This window comes from Mytilus californianus, unplaced genomic scaffold, assembly GCF_021869535.1.
Source record: "Mytilus californianus isolate M0D057914Y unplaced genomic scaffold, xbMytCali1.0.p SCAF_4, whole genome shotgun sequence".
Taxonomy (NCBI): Eukaryota; Metazoa; Mollusca; class Bivalvia; order Mytilida; family Mytilidae; genus Mytilus; species Mytilus californianus.
In genome coordinates this window covers 109,141,167-109,147,345 of record NW_026262690.1, presented here as the reverse complement: position 1 = coordinate 109,147,345, position 6,179 = coordinate 109,141,167, and the positions used below count along the sequence as shown (strand labels likewise).

Here is a 6,179-nt window from a genome sequence, read left to right as displayed (position 1 = left end):
GTGTAAAGAAAGGCAACAGTAGTATACCTCTGTTCAAAAGTCATAAATCGATTAAGAGTAGACAAACCCGGACTACAAACTAAAACCGACGGAAACACATCAACTATAAGATGTAAGTGTTAACTATAGTGTGTTATTTAACAGATGAAGAAGTTAATAATGATTTTTAATAAACAAAAGCATACAGGATATTTGTGTGCGACCAAGTCGTCATAATGTATTATTGTGACAAAACGTGTCCAATGTCATACTTATAAAACGTTTGAAAAAAACAAACTTCAACGGGCTTACACAAAACAATCAAACCAGTCTTAAATACAATAACTCGTGATGTTGAACATGTTTAAACGTATGTTTAAACGCAATTCATAACATTATTGATTGAAATTACAAACGAATGTATACATTACGACCATGCCAATACCGCAGCACTGTATACTGGGCGTTGTACCCTCGGAAATAGATAGGACACTTTAGCCGCATATATTAACCAAGTGGTACAATGTATAATTCATCCACTGTACAAATACAATATGTAAGTTAAAGGCTAATAGAAAAATGTTGGTTATACTCGTATTTCAATATGTATTACTTATATAGTACAAGACTACATATATTTGTTTTCTTGTGTACTTTATATGATTTTGGGAAATTTAGTTTTTTAATTGTCTTTTACCTGCTTTATATTGGTGTTGTATAAGAACCAAATGTTATGAATTTTAGGATAGTTACATAATATACTAAAATGAATTAGCTATAGTTTGTATAGGATGAAATGCTTTTCCACATTGTAGAATACTTATATGAAATCGAAAAATATACAATTATTCTTGTCTCGAATCCTGCAGCTTTTATTAAGTACTCCGAATTACAAATAAGAAAACTATATATTACTAATTGACGTACACACGACACCTACCTACGGTAAACTGATTAAACTAAACAGACAAGACAGTGTTATCTTACCTTGATCAAATGTAGGAGTCGTTTGTTAACTATATTATGGAGCTGTAGAAAATACAAAATACATTGAATGAAATAACGTTTAAGGAAAGAAGTTAGAAAGGTATGTTTAATATTTTACCTGTAAATCTAAATTAGATATGAAAAATCATGGACGAATTTTTAATTGAGTGACAATGACTGGAAATGCATTATAAACACACAAACTTTTAATTTCAATATAGCTTTTAAACATTTACTGTACAAGGGCAATTTTTTAAAGGGACATAGTTTGTATTTTTTGCGATCATAGGCAGAAAAAAGGTGAACATATAAAGCACTTGAAATCAGTAAGATAACTAGTATTTCGAAAAACAAAGTTCAACTACAAATGTTAATAAATTAGTAAATGCGGTTAATATATTGATTAAAAATAACTTCAAAACTAAAATATTTGACTTTGAAAGATAATATAAAAGTTTTTATAATTACTTTATATATAGGCACTTTTATAGATATATGTCTGCCTATGTGAAGTGATAACTGCAATTTATACCTTGTCCATTGGATTTCATATGATTAAGAAATACCTGGCGTTAGAATATTTATAAAGTGCCTAGATAATCAACCTAATGATATAAGAGTTGATGTAATTCTTTGCCTCCTCCCTGACCGGACCTGGAACCTGTACTATATATATAACTAATGCCATACACTACTCTTCGGAATGTTCTAAGTTTTAGTCCTAAGCATGATGCAATTTACTAGAATCCACTCAATCAACCCTGCCTATCCCCCCTTCCAAATTGTCACAGACACTTATCATATAAAATAATGTCTCAGTGTTTATAAATTGTTACATCTGGTGATCCGTTTATTTTGCAATCGCCAATGGCAGTCAGCAGGGTTTAAGAACATCAGTTGTTCGACCTGCTAGTCAAATGCGTTTTGTTAAAATATACTTTTTTACTTTTTGGTCTTTTGGAAAATGTTGTTTGTGCTGTATTTAGACCCCTCTACCAAGAAATTTGTTTTGCATGCACACGTATAAAAATTGCGGTATTTATCCAACGCAATCGTAGGTTTGAACGTTGTTTTCAATTTAGACTTGTTTATATTTTTTCGTTTGGGCTTGTATTATATTTGCCTTCGGATTTATATGATCCGTTCATCCTGTTTCGACTCTTTCAAAATTCAAGAGTCTATCCTAAATTGAGGTAAATTATATGGCCTTCCAAATACCGTTTCGATTCCTAACATCACTGAAGAGACATTAATTGTCGAAATCCGAATATGGTGTACAAATTTTTGCACCTCATTTTTGCGGTATACCATCTTTTCCGCAAGTTTATTGTTTTCTGTTTGATTATAAATTATTATAAGATCCATTTTGTTACATCTGGTGATCCGTTTATTTGGCAATCGCCAAAGGCAGTCAGCAGGGTTTAAGAAGATCAGTTGTTCGACCTGCTAGTTAAATGCGTTTTGTTAAAATATACTTTTTCTTTCACTTTTTTGGTCTTTTGGAAAATGTTGTTTGTGCTGTATTTAGACCCCTCTACCAAGAAATTTGTTTTGCATGCACACGTATAAAAATTGCGGTTTTTATCCAACGCAATCGTAGGTTTGAACGTTGTTTTCAATTTAGACTTGTTTATATGTTTTTCGTTTGGGCTTGTACTATATTTGCATTCGGGTTTACATGATCCGTTCATTCTATTTCGACTCTGTCAAAATTCAAGAGTCTATCCTAAATTGAGGTAAATTATATGACCTTCCAAATACCGTTTCGATTCCTAACATCACTGAAGAGACATTAATTGTCGAAATCCGGATATGGTGCACAAATTTTTGCACCTCATTTTTGCGGTATACCATCTTTTTCGCAAGTTTATTGTTTCCTGTTTGGTAATAAATTATTATAAGATCCATTTTGTTACATCTGGTGATCCGTTTATTTGGCAATCGCCAATGGCAGTCAGCAGGGTTTAAGAACATCAGTTGTTCGACCTGCTGGTCAAATGCGTTTTGTTAAAATATACTTTTTCGCTTTTTGGTCTTTTGGAAAATGTTGTTTGTGCTGTATTTAGACCCCTCTACCAAGAAATTTGTTTTGCATGCACATGTATAAAAATTACGGTTTTTTTCCAACGCAATCGGAGGTTTGAACGTTGTTTTCAATTTAGACTTGTTTATATTTTTTCGTTTGGGCTTGTATTATATTTGCCTTCGGATTTATATGATCCGTTCATCCTGTTTCGACTCTTTCAAAATTCAAGAGTCTATCCTAAATTGAGGTAAATTATATGGCCTTCCAAATACCGTTTGGATTCCTAACATCGCTGAAGAGACATTAATTGTCGATATCCGGATATGGTGTACAAATTTTTGCACCTCATTTTTGCGGTATTCCATCTTTTCCGCAAGTTTATTGTTTTCTATCTGGTAAAAAATTATTATAAGATCCATTTTGTTACATCTGGTGATCCGTTTATTTGGCATTCGCCAAAGGCAGTCAGCAGGGTTTAAGAACATCAGTTGTTCGACCTGCTAGTCAAATGCGTTTTGTTAAAATATACTTTTTCACTTTTTTGGTCTTTTGGAAAATGTTGTTTGTGCTGTATTTAGACCCCTCTACCAAGAAATTTGTTTTGCATGCACACGTATAAAAATTGCGGTATTTATCCAACGCAATCGTAGGTTTGAACGTTGTTTTCAATTTAGACTTGTTTATATGTTTTTCGTTTGGGCTTGTACTATATTTGCATTCGGGTTTAAATGATCCGTTCATTTTATTTCGATTCTGTCAAAATTCAAGAGTCTATCCTAAATTGAGGTAAATTATATGGCCTTCCAAATACCGTTTCGATTCCTAACATCACTGAAGAGACATTAATTGTCGAAATCCGAATATGGTGTACAAATTTTTGCACCTCATTTTTGCGGTATACCATCTTTTCCGCGAGTTTATTGTTTTCTGTTTGGTTATAAATTATTATAAGATCCATTTTGTTACATCTGGTGATCCGTTTATTTGGCAATCGCCAAAGGCAGTCAGCAGGGTTTAAGAAGATCAGTTGTTCGACCTGCTAGTCAAATGCGTTTTGTTAAAATATACTTTTTCTTTCACTTTTTTTGGTCTTTTGGAAAATGTTGTTTGTGCTGTATTTAGACCCCTCTACCAAGAAATTTGTTTTGCATGCACACGTATAAAAATTGCGGTTTTTATCCAACGCAATCGTAGGTTTGAACGTTGTTTTCAATTTAGACTTGTTTATTTTTTTTCGTTTGGGCTTGTATTATATTTGCCTTCGGGTTTATATGATCCGTTCATCATATTTCGACTTTTTAAAAATTCAAGAGTCTATCCTAAATTGAGGTAAATTATATGGCCTTCCAAATACCGTTTCGATTCCTAACATCACTTAAGAGACATTAATTGTCGAAATCTGGATATGGTGCACAAATTTTTGCACCTCATTTTTGCGGTATACCATCTTTTCCGCAAGTTTATTGTTTTCTGTTTGGTAATAAATTATTATAAGATCCATTTTGTTACATCTGGTGATCCGTTTATTTGGCAATCGCCAATGGCAGTCAGCAGGGTTTAAGAAGATCAGTTGTTCGACCTGCTAGTCAAATGCGTTTTGTTAAAATATACTTTTTCGCTTTTTGGTCTTTTGGAAAATGTTGTTTGTGCTGTATTTAGACCCCTCTACCAAGAAATTTGTTTTGCATGCACACGTATAAAAATTGCGGTTTTTAACTAACGCAATCGTAGGTTTGAACGTTGTTTTCAATTTAGACTTGTTTATATTTTTTCGTTTGGGCTTGTATTATATTTGCCTTCGGATTTATATGATCCGTTCATCCTGTTTCGACTCTTTCCAAATTCAAGAGTCTATCTTAAATTGAGGTAAATTATATGGCTTTCCAAATACCGTTTGGATTCCTAACATCGCTGAAGAGACATTAATTGTCGAAATCCGGATATGGTGTACAAATTTTTGCACCTCATTTCTGCGGTATACCATCTTTTCCGCAAGTTTATTGTTTTCTATCTGGTAATAAATTATTATAAGATCCATTTTGTTACATCTGGTGATCCGTTTATTTGGCAATCGCCAATGGCAGTCAGCAGGGTTTAAGAACATCAGTTGTTCGACCTGCTAGTCAAATGCGTTTTGTTAAAATATACTTTTTTACTTTTTTGGTCTTTTGGAAAATGTTGTTTGTGCTGTATTTAGACCCCTCTACCAAGAAATTTGTTTTGCATGCACACGTATAAAAATTGCGGTTTTTAACTAACGCAATCGTAGGTTTGAACGTTGTTTTCAATTTAGACTTGTTTATATTTTTTCGTTTGGGCTTGTATTATATTTGCCTTCGGGTTTACATGATCCGTTCATCCTATTTCGACTCTTTCAAAATTCAAGAGTCTATCCTAAATTGAGGTAAATTATATGGCCTTCCAAATACCGTTTGGATTCCTAACATCGCTGAAGAGACATTAATTGTCGAAATCCGGATATGGTGTACAAATTTTTGCACCTCATTTTTGCGGTATTCCATCTTTTCCGCAAGTTTATTGTTTTCTATCTGGTAAAAAATTATTATAAGATCCATTTTGTTACATCTGGTGATCCGTTTATTTGGCATTCGCCAAAGGCAGTCAGCAGGGTTTAAGAACATCAGTTGTTCGACCTGCTAGTCAAATGCGTTTTGTTAAAATATACTTTTTTACTTTTTTGGTCTTTTGGAAAATGTTGTTTGTGCTGTATTTAGACCCCTCTACCAAGAAATTTGTTTTGCATGCACACGTATACAAATTACGGTTTTTATCCAACGCAATCGTAGGTTTGAACGTTGTTTTCAATTTCGACTTGTTTATATTTTTTCGTTTGGGCTTGTATTATATTTGCCTTCGGGTTTACATGATCCGTTCATCCTATTTCGACTCTTTCAAAATTCAAGAGTCTATCCTAAATTGAGGTAAATTATATGGCCTTCGAAATACCGTTTCGATTCCTAACATCACTGAAGAATCATTAATTTTCGAAATCCGGATATGGTGTACAAATTTTTGCACCTCATTTTTGCGGTATACCATCTTTTCCGCAAGTTTATTGTTTTCTGTCTGGTAAAAAATTATTATAAGATCCATTTTGGTACATCTGGTGATCCGTTTATTTGGCATACGCCAATGGCAGTCAGCAGGGTTTAACAAGATCAGTTGT

The 6,179-nt window shown here is 33.2% G+C and overlaps 1 protein-coding gene across 2 annotated transcripts in view; it reads left to right on the top strand.

The window, feature by feature from the left end:
• The first annotated feature begins 967 nt into the window (after window positions 1–967).
• LOC127739089 (slit homolog 1 protein-like) overlaps window positions 968–6,179 on the top strand; it is a 296,950-nt gene continuing 291,738 nt past the window's right edge. For both annotated transcript variants that reach the window (XM_052250683.1, XM_052250682.1), the window contains exon 1: window positions 968–1,066. The gene's annotated coding sequence lies outside the window, so the exon portion shown is untranslated. The remainder of the gene's footprint in view (window positions 1,067–6,179) is intronic.